Source organism: Mixophyes fleayi, chromosome 11, assembly GCF_038048845.1.
Source record: "Mixophyes fleayi isolate aMixFle1 chromosome 11, aMixFle1.hap1, whole genome shotgun sequence".
Classification (NCBI taxonomy): Eukaryota; Metazoa; Chordata; class Amphibia; order Anura; family Limnodynastidae; genus Mixophyes; species Mixophyes fleayi.
Genome location: NC_134412.1, coordinates 22,510,347 through 22,532,028, shown reverse-complemented (window position 1 = coordinate 22,532,028; position 21,682 = coordinate 22,510,347). Strand labels below are relative to the sequence as shown.

The following is a 21,682-nucleotide window of genomic DNA, read 5'->3' as shown; positions in this document are numbered from 1 at the left end:
GCCCTCCAGAGCCTGGCGCCCTAGGCAAGTGCCTAACCTTGCCTAATGGGAGCGCCGGGCCTGCCTGTAACCACAATGTTTACTACTTCTCAGATGGCCGCTGGACTTGATCCCAGTAGTATATAGTTGATTACAGCCATGAGTGAGGCAGAATCAGGGAAACTCACAGCCACAAGTAGACAAAACAAGACAGACAGGAAACAATAGAGAATAGTCAACTGGCAGATCAGAGGGCAGGAGAGGTACAAGAGGTCAATAGGCAGAGATTTGAAGGGGAAGCAGAGATCCAACAGCAAGGTCCAGTAAATGTAGCCAAGATCAAATCCAGAAGCAGAAGATATATCAATCTATATAGAACAAAGCTACAGGAAGTAGCTTAAGTAAACCTAACACCAGCAAATGTCATTTATGTAGATCCTGGTCAATCAGCTGTTGGATAGAAATCATGTTTGCAGAGAGTGTTGACTGTGTAGCTGCAAGGTAGTGAGCAGTGATGAGTGTTGCAAGAGCTGATAAACACTTGCGATGTGGAAACCTCATTAGCAGCTCAGAAAGCAGGGGGAGAATGGTTGCTTAGCAGCCTCCAGCACACAGAAACACAACAGCTCTGAAGCACAGCAGAATCTGGAATGAATTCTGAGACAACAGACCAGCAAAAACATAACAATAATAATGAGGAGGAGGAGGATGAAGGTGATGACGGTGAAGATTGCATGAGGTGTCTCTCCATTCGGCTGCTTGTTAGTATACACGATTTTCTACCTCTTGAAAAACTACTTGAATGACCTCGCTGCAAGTGATGTAACAGGGAGGAGCTACCTAGATGATCAACACTCCTAACGCTACTTATTTTGGCCTCACAAAGGCTTTAGATGCCTTGACAAATCATTGCAAAAAACACCTGGCAGTCTGGACAAGAGTACTGCTGTAGGACTGGCTGGAATGTTCCCTTAAATTGTGACTATCCTGCCTGGGACAGTTGAGAATTATGCATCGATTTCAACAAACTTCAAGGACATCTGCTGCAGGGTAAATATAGCATTGAGTAATATATTTATATTATCATGCATTTTGTATGTATAAGACAGCACTTCTCAATCTATTATAGTCTGGGCACTCCTGGGGGTAAATGTATCCAGCTGAGAGTATTCCGCCGGGTTTGAAAAGCCAATCAGATTCTAGCTTTCATTTATTAAGTACATTCTACAAAATGATAGCTAGAATCTGATTGGTTGCTCTAGACAACATCTTCACTTTTCAAACCCGCCGGAAAACTCTCATCTTGATACATTTACCCACTGGAGGTAAATGTATCAGGCTGAGAGTTTCCAGCGGGTTTGAAAAGTGAAGATTGCATAAAAATCTTATAGCGCTCAATACCAGACCAAATCAAACCAAAACAAATATAAAAACAAAAAGAAAAAGACAAGCAAATCAAATCAACAGAAAAAATGTGCAATACCATATAAATCAATATGCATGTGATGCATGTCCATGGATATATGTGAAAGGGTTAACCACCTTGATCGATGTTCAAATCATGTCCACAAAGTGAGCATACCGAAATGATATGAATAAGGTCAAAAGTAGATGGACCAATTATCACAGAGGAACAATGCCATAGAATGTACTAAATAAATAACTAGATTGCTTTAGGCAAAATCTCCACTTTTCAAACCCACCGGAAACTAGCAGCTTGATAAATTTACCCCCTGGAAAGAAGTTAAATTTCTGGTGCTTCCACCTCACATAAATACATACACATATATGGATAGAGAAGGTATATACATACGTACCATTACACACCTTGCTCCCTGCCTCTCTCCTGTTACGTCAATGGACATGGTACGTTAAGCAGCACTTTGCAGAGTCCTCGTTCACATCAGTCCCTATCATAGTAGAGCTTACAGTCTAAACTCTCTAACACGCACAGCGATCTATTTAATCAGAAGCCAATGAACCCACCAGTATGCAATCCCCAGAACAAACCCACACAAACACGGGAGAATATACCAGCTCCACACAGTACCCTGGTGAGAATAGAACAGCCACGCCCCTTGTCGGGAACCTGCAAGTCGGGAGGTCTGCTTAAATGTCAATTGAACATACTTTCCTACTCTCCCGGCATGTCCTGGAGACGCCTAAAGTTTGGTTAGAGATCTCCAAAGTTGTCCGTGTCTCTGTAGCGTGGCCACGATAATCGCGCCATCCTGGCCCCACCCCCTGTTATAAAATACCAAGTTCAGCCTATTATAGCAGGGGGCAGGGCCAGGATGACACAATAAGCCTCACCCCCCACTTCACCAACAAAGCGGACAGGATTCGGGAGTCTCCCAGACATGCCGGGAGAGTGGGCAACTATGATGTAACACAACTACTAAAAGAGATTGAAATTAGCAGTCCCTCTTGAATTTTATGTGTCTTTTGTTTTTATTAATATTCTTGTAGCAGCTTACCATTGTGAAGTGTAATTTATGACGGATTGCTATTCTGTGTTTTGTTTATGATACTACTACATCCAAATAATATTGGGGGTAGTAGTCTCCCTGGAAACCTGAATCTCTTTGTTATGAACGGCAATTTATGAATGATTGTTCCTTTATTCTGCATGTGATTCAGCTATTACTCCAAAAAGAGCTTAAGGCTACCAACCCCACTTTTATTTTGGGATCTTGTCAGGAGTAGTATATAAAAGGCCCAGGAAATCATACGCTCACCCAGATGCTGCTAGAGCCTGTTTCAGTGTTTTTCTTCTTATTTGGTTTTACTTTACAAATATACCGTATATGAGGCTTAGGGATGGCTTATGCGGAGGCGAGCAACATTTTTAAAACTGTTCTGTAAATATACTCTATATATGCATATTTTATCACAAAATTATGGATGTTTCAATTGTGGAAATTGATTTTAATTGTCCCCATTACCCTGGTAACCTCAAACTCTGTTTGGTCCTTTAATCTTTGTAGGGATATCTTTATGTCTGTCCCAAGCATGTTTAATTTGCTCTACTGTATTAGTCTCTACCACCTCTGATGGGAGGCTATTCCACTTATCCACTACCCTTTCTGGGAAGTAGTTTTTTTCTCAGGTTTCCTCTGAACCTACTTACCCCCAGTGTCAGTACATGTCCTCGTGTTCTAATACTTCTCTTCCCCCCAGTGTCAGTACATGTCCTCGTGTTCTAATACTTCTCTTCCCCCCAGTGTCAGTGCATGTCCTCGTGTTCTAATACTTCTCTTCCCCCCAGTGTCAGTACATGTCCTCATGTTCTAATACTTCTCTTCCCCCCCAGTGCCAGTGCATATCCTCGTGTTCTAATACTTCTCTTCCCCCCCAGTGTCAGTGCATGTCCTCGTGTTCTAATACTTCTCTTCCCCCCAGTGTCAGTGCATGTCCTCGTGTTCTAATACTTCTCTTCCCCCCAGTGTCAGTACATGTCCTCGTGTTCTAATACTTCTCTTCCCCCCAGTGTCAGTGCATGTCCTCGTGTTCTAATACTTCTCTTCCCCCCAGTGTCAGTACATGTCCTCGTGTTCTAATACTTCTCTTCCCCCCAGTGTCAGTACATGTCCTCGTGTTCTAATACTTCTCTTCCCCCCAGTGTCAGTGCATGTCCTCGTGTTCTGATACTTCTCTTCCCCCCAGTGTCAGTACATGTCCTCGTGTTCTAATACTTCTCTTCCCCCCCAGTGTCAGTGCATGTCCTCGTGTTCTAACACTTCTCTTCCCCCCAGTGTCAGTACATGTCCTCGTGTTCTAATACTTCTCTTCCCCCCAGTGTCAGTACATGTCCTCGTGTTCTAATACTTCTCTTCCCCCCAGTGTCAGTGCATGTCCTCGTGTTCTGATACTTCTCTTCCCCCCAGTGTCAGTACATGTCCTCATGTTCTAATACTTCTCTTCCCCCCCAGTGTCAGTGCATATCCTCGTGTTCTAATACTTCTCTTCCCCCCCAGTGTCAGTGCATGTCCTCGTGTTCTAATACTTCTCTTCCCCCCAGTGTCAGTGCATGTCCTCGTGTTCTAATACTTCTCTTCCCCCCAGTGTCAGTGCATGTCCTCGTGTTCTAACACTTCTCTTCCCTCCAGTGTCAGTGCATGTCCTCGTGTTCTAACACTTCTCTTCCCTCCAGTGTCAGTGCATGTCCTCGTGTTCTAACACTTCTCTTCCCCCCAGTGTCAGTACATGTCCTCGTGTTCTAATACTTCTCTTCCCCCAGTGTCGGTACATGTCCTCGTGTTCTAATACTTCTCTTCCCTCCAGTGTCAGTGCATGTCCTCGTGTTCTAATACTTCTCTTCCCCCAGTGTCAGTACATGTCCTCGTGTTCTAATACTTCTCTTCCCCCCAGTGTCAGTACATGTCCTCGTGTTCGAATACTTCTCTTCCCCCCAGTGTCAGTGCATGTCCTCGTGTTCTAATACTTCTCTTCCCCCCCAGTGTCAGTGCATGTCCTCGTGTTCTAATACTTCTCTTCCCCCCAGTGTCAGTGCATGTCCTCGTGTTCTAATACTTCTCTTCCCCCCAGTGTCAGTACATGTCCTCGTGTTCTAATACTTCTCTTCCCCCCCAGTGTCAGTGCATGTCCTCGTGTTCTAATACTTCTCTTCCCCCCCAGTGTCAGTGCATGTCCTCGTGTTCTAATACTTCTCTTCCCACCAGTGTCAGTACATGTCCTCGTGTTCTAATACTTCTCTTCCCCCCAGTGTCAGTACATGTCCTCGTGTTCTAATACTTCTCTTCCCCCCAGTGTCAGTGCATGTCCTCGTGTTCTAATACTCCTCTTCCCCCCAGTGTCAGTACATGTCCTCGTGTTCTAATACTCCTCTTCCCCCCAGTGTCAGTACATGTCCTCGTGTTCTAATACTTCTCTTCCCCCCAGTGTCAGTACATGTCCTCGTGTTCTAATACTTCTCTTCCCCCCAGTGTCAGTGCATGTTCTAATACTTCTCTTCCCTCCAGTGTCAGTACATGTCCTCGTGTTCTAACACTTCTCTTCCCTCCAGTGTCACTGCATGGCCTCATGTTCTAACACTTCTCTTCCCCCCAGTGTCAGTGCATGTCCTCGTGTTTGTTCTAACACTTCTCCTCCCCTTAGTGTCAGTGCATGTCCTCGTGTTCTAACACTTCTCTTCCCTCCAGTGTCAGTGCATGTCCTCGTGTTCTAATACTTCTCTTCTCCCCCAGTGTCAGTGCATGTCCTCGTGTTCTAACACTTCTCTTCCCCCCAGTGTCAACCCTTGATGTATATTTATAGACCAGAAATTCAGCAAAATATAGAACATTAGTAACCTCTGTCAAACATGAAAGTACAAAGACAGTGTGGAGTTACTACAATGTAAGATATAAGAAAGCAAACATGGAATTTGAAGACTGTACTGCTAGAACCTCGCACCTCTATGACATCTTGTTCTGCTGCAAGCCTCAATTTTTTTGATACTTCACTATAGGAGTCACTCCTTTTCTTTTCTAAAGGACTACATTGAACCACCTGGAAAGAAGGATCCAATTAATGGTGAAACTGATCCCACACCTGTGGGTCAAGGAGAGCCATGGATTAGAGCAGTGTTTCTCAACTCCAGTCCTCAGGACCCCTAACAGTGCAGGTTTTCCATATCTCCTTGCTTAATCACAGGTGTATTCATTACTGACTGACACATTCTAACACATCCACAGGTGGTATAATTATTTCCCTTGTCACCTGGAAAACATGCACTGGATTAGAGCCACTGGGAGAACATTTCAAACCACACTGAACCATCCCAAACACTCTGCAGTAACAGCTGTAATAACATTGCAACTTGGTGAGTAAGTTATTTGCCCACAAGCTTCCCAATATTATCCTACACTGATATGATATTCTAAAGGACATCTGTTATGAAGCTACTATTATAGACATTGTTTTTTTTGGTGGTTCTCACCACTATATTATATTGATGACCTGTGATCATTAACACCAGATTTGGATCACCATTAGTATATTCACATAATTTGGGTAGTACTCTACTACCATACAAGAACTCCTCTTGTGGGAGTAGTAGATTCCTCTTGTGAATTTAAAAACCAATTTACTTTTTATGTTGACTGAATTTGGTTTGCAGACTTGAAACTGCTATGAGGATTACTTTCAATTTTATTTATCAAGGTGAAAAATACCCTAATGTGATAGGTTGTCGCATCACCCTACACATTAAAGGCATTATTGCTGGTGGTAAGTTTTTCAGATAAATGATTAATTATGGTAACCGTATTCTTGCCACTGTGATACCTGTTCTGTTAACTCAGGATGGCGTTGGCAAATCAAAAGCAAAAAAATAAAATGCGTTTTTAAATGTCGTAAGGTAATATTTAAGTATTAAATTAATAATATTTAAGTATTAAAATTTAATAACATTTACAATTCCATCTAAAAAAATTGTTTTATTCTTCATTTATTTATTTTTTCTATTTATTTTCAACTAACTATTATTATTATTATTATTATTATTATCATTATTTAACTAATTGACCTGAAAGCTCAAAACCAAGCTAGCCCTGTGAAACAGTAAATTAACTATGCCCCCTCCAGGCCAATATAGCCAAGGCAGCTGCCTCAGCAATTTATCTTTTTGTTTTTTTTTAAATGAATTTGGGTGATTGGTTTTTCTCTGTCTGTTTTTTTTTTGCTTTCTTTTTTTTTTCCATTTTTTTTATCATTACTATTATTGGTAATAAAAGTATATTTTTGTTTAAGTTCTAACCATGATGGAGGGCATTATTAAGGCTCTCAAAGTAAAACTATTTTTCTGTATATGTTGAGAATAAATAAATAATATAATAGTTGGAATACTCTGATGTGATGTGTTAACAGGCTACCAAAATCTGCTCTATAATGAGCAATCTATTTTTGTTTGGGGTCAACAGGGCTCATTAATTATAATTGTGTTTGGAGCTGCACTTGCACTGAACTACAGAGACAGACAATCTAATTTTTATCTTTAAAACTAGAGATGAACAAATGAATCTAAAAACACAAAAATAAATCAGGCTTATAAATAAATAAATGTACATAACAGTATAAAAACCTTATATTCAACCCTAGTGATATTGGGTCAAGGCTGCTGTTAAAAAGACGTTATCCATACCTTCTAAAAGAACAATGGAAAAGCCACACTAAAACGGTGCTCTAGATCTAATATATAACAAATAACACAAACAGCAGAAATCTGTGAATTAAAGGAGCTGCAAGTCTTTCCCCCGGACCTCCCGGAAAACCATTTATGATATTCTAGAACAAACTGGAATATCAAACCCCTAAGGGTAATCAAACAGACTATTAATGCAAGGTGGTACTTAAGCAAGTAAATTGTTTCCAGCTTCAAATAATGAAACAGAAATTATTCATAAAGTCCACAGCATTCATTAAAAGTGCCACAGTGATATTAACTTCTTCCAAATGCACATAACCTCGATTACAGCCCGATCAATAATCAGTTGTATTTATTACACATCCTTATTAAAGCATAGATGTAATCGTGGCATGAAATAGAAGATTAATGTCATGCACAAATAAGCAGAGGCGAGCAAATGGCTATATATTTACCCAAACCCTGGGATAATGATTCAGACTCTGCATTTAATTCAGTCCTTTTGGCAGCAAGCCAGCCAAAAGTGTGCACAGGTAAGCAGAAATGAGCAAATGTTTGTGTATTTACTTGACATGAATGGTTCAGATTATGTGAAATCTGACGTTGGGGATACAAGTGAAACTTGGATCTCAAAACAAGGCGAGACGTCATTTCTGTGATTTTATTTTTGCAAAACTATTGCGAGTTTTGGATCGCCAGCTTTTGTACTTATAGTCAGCCCTAATTCTCTCAAGTGCCATTTTAGAAGATATTGCGTGTAGGGAGGAGGTTAGCTGCGGTGCTCTGCTCATAAAATAGTGTTCAGTGTGAACCAGGGACATAGGAAAGCAATAGAATCCGGTCATTATTGTAAAGCAGATCTGTAGAGAATAGCCAGCTACAACAGTTTACTGATCAATTGCTTTAAATTTCAATCTTAATACATTTTACACAGACTAGTGGCTACTGGTTGTTGTTGTCATTGCATTGCATATATCTAATAGTGATAGACAGTATATACAGACTGAGTTAGATATCATTCTGAACTAACTAGTATGTTCTTTGAGAAAACAGTGTGCTTTTGCTGTCAGACTATTAGCAGCAGAATCCAAAAGACAAACTTATTTCTATTTTTAAAAAGTGAAAGTTTTTCTCCTGATGGTAATCTTGTGTGACAAGTCAAATAATTAAAAAAAAAAATACTGTGTGTTTGCGCTTGAGATTCAGCAGCAGTTGCCCACTGCTATAAAACCTATATATTCTAATCTTTTCTATTTTCAATCCTTATATATTTTGTAAGGGTCATTCAGTGAAACTTATATTTAAAGAAGAAGTTTGTTGGGGTCATCACACAGCCAGACCACCCAAAAAGGCTATATATTCTAATCTTTTCTATTTTTCAATATATTAATTTTTTGGAAGGGTCATTCAGTGAAATCTATATTTAAAAAAGGGAGCTTTTGTTAGAAGTTTTTTTATGGGCATTTTCGACATTCAGTGACTGCATGTAGAACAATGCCACCATCTGAAGGAAGCCCATTGGATAAATTAAATAACCCCCAAAACTTAGTGTATGACGCAAGAGAATTTTTTTTTTAGAAATGCTGTGCACACACTAAATTTGAAACTTTATACAGGCATTATAGAGAGTGAAGAGGAAGTACCAATTGTCATTAGCTGGACAAAGGCATCAATAGATATTTACACAAGTATATACCAATTGTAAAGAGCTTCCTAATCTGCTGCCACTATATAAATAAGTGAGAATTCTGAGAGATAAATGTGGCCTGCACCCCTACTACAACTATTCAAAGATTAGGCACACAATACATTGCCAGAGTATTCATCGGTTGCCAAGAGCATGGCTTTCATTACGTTGTTTTACTTGTATACTCTGTGCCATAATGCTGCCCTTCTGAATCAAACCAGGGGACTCGTGTATATTTATGGGGAGGGAGGTAAAATCACTGCCCTGGGATAAGCTACATCCAACCCCAGGGTAAAGGGGACTGCCCGAGACTTGCACCGGAGGTGGTCCCCAAGACTCATGTATATAAATATGGAATGTACATAAATTATATTTCTATGTTCTATTAGTGGCGTGTAAGAAATATGTAAAAGAGACAGTTCAGACAAGCCAATAGTCGCCCTTCCTGCTCTTGTTCATATGAGGATAACGGTTGTTTCCAAAGAAAGAGGGATGGCAGGTTTAACCTGATTAATGAACTAAGAAGAAATCTTATGTGATTGGTTGGGAATCGGATTATAAGGAAGCTTGTTAACACACCCTGTGTGCTTTGAAAAAGGTCAATTAGAATGAAACCCGTCAGCCAGTCTTTGGAAACGATGAGAGAAGGTGGCCACTGTTACTGAGGAAAGCTGTGATGTGCTACACATAGCTGTTACTAGTGTCGTATCCTGTGTGTGTCTTTCCTGCTTTACGATCTACAGCCTATTTGGAACAGGGCATTGAAGGAAAAACAACACAGGTGGCCACCTGTGACTGCAACTGCTGTTAAGAGGACTGGACTGAAAGCATTATCCCAGGATCTAAGGTAAATATATAACCATTTGCTCGCCTCTGCTTATTTGTGCATGGCTTTAGCAATCAATTTCAAGCCACGCTTACATCTATGCTTTAATAAGGATGTGTAATAAATACAAGGGATTATAGATCTGGCTCTAATCGAGGTTATGTTCAAAGGAAGAAGCTAATGTCACTGTGGCACTTTTAATGAATGCTATGGACGATTATGTTTAATTTCTGTTTCATTAATTGAAGCTGGAATCCATTTACTTGCTTAAGAGGTACCTTGTATTAACAGTCTGTTTGATTACCCTTCGTACAGGAAGGGTTGTCAGACAAGGGCATAAGTGAAGGGGAGAGCTATTCCAAGGGTTTGCTGGCGATGTACTAAGTGCAAAGGATTACTTATATTGTCAGTGCAATTGGGGCTGGTCATATGTTCAAAAAAGTGATCTGAGAATGGGACCAGTGCAAGCTAGAAGGCAGGCAATGGAATCCATTCAAGAACCAGTAAAGTACCACCAGAGCGGGATTAAGGCTCTGGGGCACTTAAAACAGGGGGGGGGGTGGGTTATCATTTTAGATACATTTTAGGCAATTACACAGGCAAAACGTTGTGCCCTACTGTTAGATACATACAGCTTTGCCTTCACAAGCAGTACAGTGTGGAACAGGACATACCTCCCAACTTTCATTGCAGTCGGACCAAATCCTAACAAAGAGAGACAGTCACCCAAATTCTGGACTGACCCACCAGACTCAGGACAGTTGGCAGACTGTCCTGCTCTCTCCTACCTGTTCTTGTCACTTTCACCACCTGTGGCTGCTGGTGTCTTTAGTTATTGCTTGTCTGGATTTTGGGCTGTTGGAGGCCCTAGTTTGAAATAAAATATATGGGTACATGAAATTTAGAAAACTCCAACCATCCCGGCATTACATAACTTCACATTTAATAAATAGCCCTCCTTCCCAAACTCAGCCCACATTCAATTAATAGCCCCAAAATGGCACCCCCCAGGCTACCCCCTTTCGCCCGGGAGAGGGCAGCTACCTGGTTCATCCTGCCTGTAGCATATGCTTGTCTCAAAGATTAAGCCATGCACGTTTAAGCCTTTACCCTTCTGCTCCACGGGAGGTTTCTGTCCTCCCTGAGATCGCCTTAATTAAAGGTCCCGTCACCCCATCTTAATTTAAATGGCCCCACCAATAAATTAAATTACCCACCATCACCCCACAAATAAAATAGCACCCATTAAATAATTAGCCCCCACCTAAACTAAACCATTAAATGAATGGCCCACCTGCCACCCATGTACTATTAAGACAGCCCCCCCCCCATTCCCACATACATTATAGCAGCATACACCCCCCTCCCCATTTCCTCACATAACAGCCCTCCCTCCCCTCATTTCCTTCACACACTATAGCAGCTCCTTCATAGTTTTGTATATGCAGCCTCCAGCTCCCTATAGTTTTCTCAGTGCAGCCCCCTCACTTACCTTTAGTTGCAGTGGCTGTACTGCTACATTGTTGCTCCTCAGAGACAGACAGGAAGTGAAGTGAACACTTCCTGTCTGAGCACACAGGCAGCCTCGGGCCATTCAGCAACAGGCAGCCTCACAATTGGCTACCTGTTGCTTTCCACTGACCACCAATGCCTTTGATCGTCCACTTTCTACTATAAGACTTAATGTCACACAATTTGAAAGACCCCCTTACCACATATCATTGCTTCCGCCACTTTCTATAAATTTACCAAAATGTCAATAGCCAATTGCAAAGTGGGCCGCATTTATGAAGATTATGAAGCGCAAAAGGAGCAGAAGTTGGCACTGGCCTTTTAGGAGTTAACAAGATATGGTAGATTAGTACAAAAATAAGTTTTATTTTTTTGAGCAAGTTTATTGAAACGAGAAAAAAGAGGGGGGATTTCTACGAACGTTCCTTATTTGTGAAGTGGTGCATGACCATTTCCCCTCCACAAAGGACTTGATTTTTAGCATTAGCTCTGAGCTGACAGACATTGGGTCTTGCCTCATACTTTTAATGGGACACATTTTGTGGCTTACAAAGAACAACTCCGGATTACCAAAAAAAGTTTAAAAATGTTGACACCTATAATAAAGACAATTTTGATATCCTCACGCTCCTTATGAATAATTTAAACCTTAAATTATACTAAACTGAGCATTGCTTCTTACCAAAAAAAAATGTTTTATTTATTGAGAAGTGTGATTCTAAAGTGGTAAGAGAGTGGACTTTGATGTGATGATTACACTTTTGCAACATGCCAATAGAGAAATGAAAAAGAGAATCATAGAATGTAGTGGAGGAAACAGAAGTAGGGCAAAAGTAAAAAGCTAAAGGATTAAAACCAAACAGAAACAAATTCGGTATTTTCAAACTCTTCACAAAAACCCTCAGGACTCAACCTTTTCTATTTAAATAAGCTCACTGAGGGTACCTAGGTGCATTGGTTCTTAAAATAAGGTTGGCCTTGATCATGTGATAAATCCTAATGCTGGTTTAGGTGGTGCTTGGTTGTTCTGTTATGTCCGTATTGTCGCTATGAATAAATATTGTCTGATGTGATAAATGTGGTTCCAAAACACAAAAGAGATTTATAGCAAAATTTAGCAGAACACAATAATAATAATAATAATACAAAGTACAAACAATACATACACTGCGCAGCTCTGGATCCAGAAACAGTAAGTTAATTCTGATGTCTGTTGGCAAAAAGAGACCGTTCCTGATTCAGAGGCTGCGTATATGCTGTTAAGTTTAGAAAAAACACTGATGATGTCACAAAATATACACAGATAACACTAAGTGAGTTCTTCATAGGTCCAGGGTTAACGATGTTCCAGTAAATTGTCAAAAGTCAAAGGTCAGTTCATTTGATCTTCTCCCAGAGGAGGGGGCTGCTCATTCTCACTGTTGCCTACGTGTCTTCCCGCTGTAGAACCAGTTTAAACTGACCCATAAGAAGAGTGCTATTGAGTATTAATCTCATATTGTTCATAACTAGTGACCGCTAGATGCGATCGCTACTCTGTTGAAACCAGGTTAATGCTGATGAAATATGGATTAACATGAGACCAAACGCTATATATATTAGAGGACCTGAATCATAAATACCTTTTACTATAATATTATCTGGATAAATAACCTTTAATTAATTTATTAAATAATTGATTCTGAAGTCTGAGTCTGTACTATATACAAGTGTAAGTGTGAATATAAGTGTGTGTGTTATTTATCCGTGCAATTGCGTCATTACACGTGGCGCACTAATCGCACGGTAAACCAATATCAATTAATTTAGTTATCTTCATCCAATTATTTGACTTCAACAGTTCAGTATTGTGTCCTTGTGGTGCGAGTCCTTTTAATTGGTGGAATTAAACTGGTGGGTTAAGTGGGATTATTGATTGCTGTAAATGAATAGTTATTAGTGGGGCTTACGTTTTGTATGTACATGTGTGGACAATGTCTCGGTGGATTGGGTTCCTGGCAGCTCCTTGAATGGCGTGGGTCTGCGTGTAGTTTTTCAACGTCTCTTGCTGTCAGTGTGTGGAGTGGATTTCTTCTCAATGTGAAATTCTGACAGTGCTTAAATTAATCCTTTGATGTTATGTTGGGTAGAGGGGATGGCTGGGAAGCGATAAAATGTACTGAACTTGCCTTTTTCATGAGTGATACTGTGGTGTAATTTGGTACGATGATGTAAAGTAAAATATCATCAATTGTCCTTGTAATCCATAAAATCTCCTTAGGGGATCTTGTGGTTTATTTTTAGGTCATTTCTTCTCCCGATTCTTACTTGTGGGCAACAGAGCTGGGTGTGTGGGGTCTGCCTTGAGGAGATGTGGGGATGTACTTTTTATACAAAAGTGGAAGCTGCTCAAATCAATTTATAGGCCATAACAGGTGCTGAAAGGGTGGGGTTATCCTGCAAGGAACATACATACAACATTTTTTCCCCCAGCACACTGCTATAGCCAGCAACAGATCTGCCATTTCTACTGTAGATAAAAATGCAAAAGTCTTTGTTGCACACATTTGCAAATGTATGTTTAAGCCATCCTGCCACGCCAAGGCGCTTTTGCATATAGGATGGTCCTACTCTAAACAATGAGAGTCCCTATATTTGGGCCATACATATGTGTTTTTAAATTGAGAGCTAACTTACCAAAGAGGTACCCCAGAAGCCTCCAAATAGCAATCCAATGTCAGCACTCCCCCTCAGCTACTGACACCAACATGCCTCTCAAACAAATACAAAAGTGGAAGCTGCTCAAATCAATTTATAGGCCATAACAGGTGCTGAAAGGGTGGGGTTATCCTGCAAGGAACATACATACAACATTTTTTCCCCCAGCACACTGCTATAGCCAGCAACAGATCTGCCATTTCTACTGTAGATAAAAATGCAAAAGTCTTTGTTGCACACATTTGCAAATGTATGTTTAAGCCATCCTGCCACGCCAAGGCGCTTTTGCATATAGGATGGTCCTACTCTAAACAATGAGAGTCCCTATATTTGGGCCATACATATGTGTTTTTAAATTGAGAGCTAACTTACCAAAGAGGTACCCCAGAAGCCTCCAAATAGCAATCCAATGTCAGCACTCCCCCTCAGCTACTGACACCAACATGCCTCTCAAACAAATACAAAAGTGGAAGCTGCTCAAATCAATTTATAGGCCATAACAGGTGCTGAAAGGGTGGGGTTATCCTGCAAGGAACATACATACAACATTTTTTCCCCCAGCACACTGCTATAGCCAGCAACAGATCTGCCATTTCTACTGTAGATAAAAATGCAAAAGTCTTTGTTGCACACATTTGCAAATGTATGTTTAAGCCATCCTGCCACGCCAAGGCGCTTTTGCATATAGGATGGTCCTACTCTAAACAATGAGAGTCCCTATATTTGGGCCATACATATGTGTTTTTAAATTGAGAGCTAACTTACCAAAGAGGTACCCCAGAAGCCTCCAAATAGCAATCCAATGTCAGCACTCCCCCTCAGCTACTGACACCAACATGCCTCTCAAACAAATACAAAAGTGGAAGCTGCTCAAATCAATTTATAGGCCATAACAGGTGCTGAAAGGGTGGGGTTATCCTGCAAGGAACATACATACAACATTTTTTCCCCCAGCACACTGCTATAGCCAGCAACAGATCTGCCATTTCTACTGTAGATAAAAATGCAAAAGTCTTTGTTGCACACATTTGCAAATGTATGTTTAAGCCATCCTGCCACGCCAAGGCGCTTTTGCATATAGGATGGTCCTACTCTAAACAATGAGAGTCCCTATATTTGGGCCATACATATGTGTTTTTAAATTGAGAGCTAACTTACCAAAGAGGTACCCCAGAAGCCTCCAAATAGCAATCCAATGTCAGCACTCCCCCTCAGCTACTGACACCAACATGCCTCTCAAACAAATACAAAAGTGGAAGCTGCTCAAATCAATTTATAGGCCATAACAGGTGCTGAAAGGGTGGGGTTATCCTGCAAGGAACATACATACAACATTTTTTCCCCCAGCACACTGCTATAGCCAGCAACAGATCTGCCATTTCTACTGTAGATAAAAATGCAAAAGTCTTTGTTGCACACATTTGCAAATGTATGTTTAAGCCATCCTGCCACGCCAAGGCGCTTTTGCATATAGGATGGTCCTACTCTAAACAATGAGAGTCCCTATATTTGGGCCATACATATGTGTTTTTAAATTGAGAGCTAACTTACCAAAGAGGTACCCCAGAAGCCTCCAAATAGCAATCCAATGTCAGCACTCCCCCTCAGCTACTGACACCAACATGCCTCTCAAACAAATACAAAAGTGGAAGCTGCTCAAATCAATTTATAGGCCATAACAGGTGCTGAAAGGGTGGGGTTATCCTGCAAGGAACATACATACAACATTTTTTCCCCCAGCACACTGCTATAGCCAGCAACAGATCTGCCATTTCTACTGTAGATAAAAATGCAAAAGTCTTTGTTGCACACATTTGCAAATGTATGTTTAAGCCATCCTGCCACGCCAAGGCGCTTTTGCATATAGGATGGTCCTACTCTAAACAATGAGAGTCCCTATATTTGGGCCATACATATGTGTTTTTAAATTGAGAGCTAACTTACCAAAGAGGTACCCCAGAAGCCTCCAAATAGCAATCCAATGTCAGCACTCCCCCTCAGCTACTGACACCAACATGCCTCTCAAACAAATACAAAAGTGGAAGCTGCTCAAATCAATTTATAGGCCATAACAGGTGCTGAAAGGGTGGGGTTATCCTGCAAGGAACATACATACAACATTTTTTCCCCCAGCACACTGCTATAGCCAGCAACAGATCTGCCATTTCTACTGTAGATAAAAATGCAAAAGTCTTTGTTGCACACATTTGCAAATGTATGTTTAAGCCATCCTGCCACGCCAAGGCGCTTTTGCATATAGGATGGTCCTACTCTAAACAATGAGAGTCCCTATATTTGGGCCATACATATGTGTTTTTAAATTGAGAGCTAACTTACCAAAGAGGTACCCCAGAAGCCTCCAAATAGCAATCCAATGTCAGCACTCCCCCTCAGCTACTGACACCAACATGCCTCTCAAACAAATACAAAAGTGGAAGCTGCTCAAATCAATTTATAGGCCATAACAGGTGCTGAAAGGGTGGGGTTATCCTGCAAGGAACATACATACAACATTTTTTCCCCCAGCACACTGCTATAGCCAGCAACAGATCTGCCATTTCTACTGTAGATAAAAATGCAAAAGTCTTTGTTGCACACATTTGCAAATGTATGTTTAAGCCATCCTGCCACGCCAAGGCGCTTTTGCATATAGGATGGTCCTACTCTAAACAATGAGAGTCCCTATATTTGGGCCATACATATGTGTTTTTAAATTGAGAGCTAACTTACCAAAGAGGTACCCCAGAAGCCTCCAAATAGCAATCCAATGTCAGCACTCCCCCTCAGCTACTGACACCAACATGCCTCTCAAACAAATACAAAAGTGGAAGCTGCTCAAATCAATTTATAGGCCATAACAGGTGCTGAAAGGGTGGGGTTATCCTGCAAGGAACATACATACAACATTTTTTCCCCCAGCACACTGCTATAGCCAGCAACAGATCTGCCATTTCTACTGTAGATAAAAATGCAAAAGTCTTTGTTGCACACATTTGCAAATGTATGTTTAAGCCATCCTGCCACGCCAAGGCGCTTTTGCATATAGGATGGTCCTACTCTAAACAATGAGAGTCCCTATATTTGGGCCATACATATGTGTTTTTAAATTGAGAGCTAACTTACCAAAGAGGTACCCCAGAAGCCTCCAAATAGCAATCCAATGTCAGCACTCCCCCTCAGCTACTGACACCAACATGCCTCTCAAACAAATACAAAAGTGGAAGCTGCTCAAATCAATTTATAGGCCATAACAGGTGCTGAAAGGGTGGGGTTATCCTGCAAGGAACATACATACAACATTTTTTCCCCCAGCACACTGCTATAGCCAGCAACAGATCTGCCATTTCTACTGTAGATAAAAATGCAAAAGTCTTTGTTGCACACATTTGCAAATGTATGTTTAAGCCATCCTGCCACGCCAAGGCGCTTTTGCATATAGGATGGTCCTACTCTAAACAATGAGAGTCCCTATATTTGGGCCATACATATGTGTTTTTAAATTGAGAGCTAACTTACCAAAGAGGTACCCCAGAAGCCTCCAAATAGCAATCCAATGTCAGCACTCCCCCTCAGCTACTGACACCAACATGCCTCTCAAACAAATACAAAAGTGGAAGCTGCTCAAATCAATTTATAGGCCATAACAGGTGCTGAAAGGGTGGGGTTATCCTGCAAGGAACATACATACAACATTTTTTCCCCCAGCACACTGCTATAGCCAGCAACAGATCTGCCATTTCTACTGTAGATAAAAATGCAAAAGTCTTTGTTGCACACATTTGCAAATGTATGTTTAAGCCATCCTGCCACGCCAAGGCGCTTTTGCATATAGGATGGTCCTACTCTAAACAATGAGAGTCCCTATATTTGGGCCATACATATGTGTTTTTAAATTGAGAGCTAACTTACCAAAGAGGTACCCCAGAAGCCTCCAAATAGCAATCCAATGTCAGCACTCCCCCTCAGCTACTGACACCAACATGCCTCTCAAACAAATACAAAAGTGGAAGCTGCTCAAATCAATTTATAGGCCATAACAGGTGCTGAAAGGGTGGGGTTATCCTGCAAGGAACATACATACAACATTTTTTCCCCCAGCACACTGCTATAGCCAGCAACAGATCTGCCATTTCTACTGTAGATAAAAATGCAAAAGTCTTTGTTGCACACATTTGCAAATGTATGTTTAAGCCATCCTGCCACGCCAAGGCGCTTTTGCATATAGGATGGTCCTACTCTAAACAATGAGAGTCCCTATATTTGGGCCATACATATGTGTTTTTAAATTGAGAGCTAACTTACCAAAGAGGTACCCCAGAAGCCTCCAAATAGCAATCCAATGTCAGCACTCCCCCTCAGCTACTGACACCAACATGCCTCTCAAACAAATACAAAAGTGGAAGCTGCTCAAATCAATTTATAGGCCATAACAGGTGCTGAAAGGGTGGGGTTATCCTGCAAGGAACATACATACAACATTTTTTCCCCCAGCACACTGCTATAGCCAGCAACAGATCTGCCATTTCTACTGTAGATAAAAATGCAAAAGTCTTTGTTGCACACATTTGCAAATGTATGTTTAAGCCATCCTGCCACGCCAAGGCGCTTTTGCATATAGGATGGTCCTACTCTAAACAATGAGAGTCCCTATATTTGGGCCATACATATGTGTTTTTAAATTGAGAGCTAACTTACCAAAGAGGTACCCCAGAAGCCTCCAAATAGCAATCCAATGTCAGCACTCCCCCTCAGCTACTGACACCAACATGCCTCTCAAACAAATACAAAAGTGGAAGCTGCTCAAATCAATTTATAGGCCATAACAGGTGCTGAAAGGGTGGGGTTATCCTGCAAGGAACATACATACAACATTTTTTCCCCCAGCACACTGCTATAGCCAGCAACAGATCTGCCATTTCTACTGTAGATAAAAATGCAAAAGTCTTTGTTGCACACATTTGCAAATGTATGTTTAAGCCATCCTGCCACGCCAAGGCGCTTTTGCATATAGGATGGTCCTACTCTAAACAATGAGAGTCCCTATATTTGGGCCATACATATGTGTTTTTAAATTGAGAGCTAACTTACCAAAGAGGTACCCCAGAAGCCTCCAAATAGCAATCCAATGTCAGCACTCCCCCTCAGCTACTGACACCAACATGCCTCTCAAACAAATACAAAAGTGGAAGCTGCTCAAATCAATTTATAGGCCATAACAGGTGCTGAAAGGGTGGGGTTATCCTGCAAGGAACATACATACAACATTTTTTCCCCCAGCACACTGCTATAGCCAGCAACAGATCTGCCATTTCTACTGTAGATAAAAATGCAAAAGTCTTTGTTGCACACATTTGCAAATGTATGTTTAAGCCATCCTGCCACGCCAAGGCGCTTTTGCATATAGGATGGTCCTACTCTAAACAATGAGAGTCCCTATATTTGGGCCATACATATGTGTTTTTAAATTGAGAGCTAACTTACCAAAGAGGTACCCCAGAAGCCTCCAAATAGCAATCCAATGTCAGCACTCCCCCTCAGCTACTGACACCAACATGCCTCTCAAACAAATACAAAAGTGGAAGCTGCTCAAATCAATTTATAGGCCATAACAGGTGCTGAAAGGGTGGGGTTATCCTGCAAGGAACATACATACAACATTTTTTCCCCCAGCACACTGCTATAGCCAGCAACAGATCTGCCATTTCTACTGTAGATAAAAATGCAAAAGTCTTTGTTGCACACATTTGCAAATGTATGTTTAAGCCATCCTGCCACGCCAAGGCGCTTTTGCATATAGGATGGTCCTACTCTAAACAATGAGAGTCCCTATATTTGGGCCATACATATGTGTTTTTAAATTGAGAGCTAACTTACCAAAGAGGTACCCCAGAAGCCTCCAAATAGCAATCCAATGTCAGCACTCCCCCTCAGCTACTGACACCAACATGCCTCTCAAACAAATACAAAAGTGGAAGCTGCTCAAATCAATTTATAGGCCATAACAGGTGCTGAAAGGGTGGGGTTATCCTGCAAGGAACATACATACAACATTTTTTCCCCCAGCACACTGCTATAGCCAGCAACAGATCTGCCATTTCTACTGTAGATAAAAATGCAAAAGTCTTTGTTGCACACATTTGCAAATGTATGTTTAAGCCATCCTGCCACGCCAAGGCGCTTTTGCATATAGGATGGTCCTACTCTAAACAATGAGAGTCCCTATATTTGGGCCATACATATGTGTTTTTAAATTGAGAGCTAACTTACCAAAGAGGTACCCCAGAAGCCTCCAAATAGCAATCCAATGTCAGCACTCCCCCTCAGCTACTGACACCAACATGCCTCTCAAACAAATACAAAAGTGGAAGCTGCTCAAATCAATTTATAGGCCATAACAGGTGCTGAAAGGGTGGGGTTATCCTGCAAGGAACATACATACAACATTTTTTCCCCCAGCACACTGCTATAGCCAGCAACAGATCTGCCATTTCTACTGTAGATAAAAATGCAAAAGTCTTTGTTGCACACATTTGCAAATGTATGTTTAAGCCATCCTGCCACGCCAAGGCGCTTTTGCATATAGGATGGTCCTACTCTAAACAATGAGAGTCCCTATATTTGGGCCATACATATGTGTTTTTAAATTGAGAGCTAACTTACCAAAGAGGTACCCCAGAAGCCTCCAAATAGCAATCCAATGTCAGCACTCCCCCTCAGCTACTGACACCAACATGCCTCTCAAACAAATACAAAAGTGGAAGCTGCTCAAATCAATTTATAGGCCATAACAGGTGCTGAAAGGGTGGGGTTATCCTGCAAGGAACATACATACAACATTTTTTCCCCAGCACACTGCTATAGCCAGCAACAGATCTGCCATTTCTACTGTAGATAAAAATGCAAAAGTCTTTGTTGCACACATTTGCAAATGTATGTTTAAGCCATCCTGCCACGCCAAGGCGCTTTTGCATATAGGATGGTCCTACTCTAAACAATGAGAGTCCCTATATTTGGGCCATACATATGTGTTTTTAAATTGAGAGCTAACTTACCAAAGAGGTACCCCAGAAGCCTCCAAATAGCAATCCAATGTCAGCACTCCCCCTCAGCTACTGACACCAACATGCCTCTCAAACAAATACAAAAGTGGAAGCTGCTCAAATCAATTTATAGGCCATAACAGGTGCTGAAAGGGTGGGGTTATCCTGCAAGGAACATACATACAACATTTTTTCCCCCAGCACACTGCTATAGCCAGCAACAGATCTGCCATTTCTACTGTAGATAAAAATGCAAAAGTCTTTGTTGCACACATTTGCAAATGTATGTTTAAGCCATCCTGCCACGCCAAGGCGCTTTTGCATATAGGATGGTCCTACTCTAAACAATGAGAGTCCCTATATTTGGGCCATACATATGTGTTTTTAAATTGAGAGCTAACTTACCAAAGAGGTACCCCAGAAGCCTCCAAATAGCAATCCAATGTCAGCACTCCCCCTCAGCTACTGACACCAACATGCCTCTCAAACAAATACAAAAGTGGAAGCTGCTCAAATCAATTTATAGGCCATAACAGGTGCTGAAAGGGTGGGGTTATCCTGCAAGGAACATACATACAACATTTTTTCCCCCAGCACACTGCTATAGCCAGCAACAGATCTGCCATTTCTACTGTAGATAAAAATGCAAAAGTCTTTGTTGCACACATTTGCAAATGTATGTTTAAGCCATCCTGCCACGCCAAGGCGCTTTTGCATATAGGATGGTCCTACTCTAAACAATGAGAGTCCCTATATTTGGGCCATACATATGTGTTTTTAAATTGAGAGCTAAC

General features: G+C 41.2%; 1 protein-coding gene across 2 annotated transcripts in view; it reads left to right on the top strand.

Moving 5' to 3' along the window:
• The first annotated feature begins 584 nt into the window (after positions 1-584).
• Positions 585-21,682, top strand: part of LOC142107592 (galactoside alpha-(1,2)-fucosyltransferase 2-like) — a 64,195-nt gene continuing 43,097 nt past the window's right edge. Inside the window, exon 1 of one of the 2 annotated variants that reach the window (XM_075191104.1) lies at positions 585-1,029. The gene's annotated coding sequence lies outside the window, so the exon portion shown is untranslated. Of the gene's footprint in view, positions 1,030-5,659; positions 5,804-21,682 lie in introns of those variants that run through there. The other variant, XM_075191106.1, reaches the window with a different exon arrangement.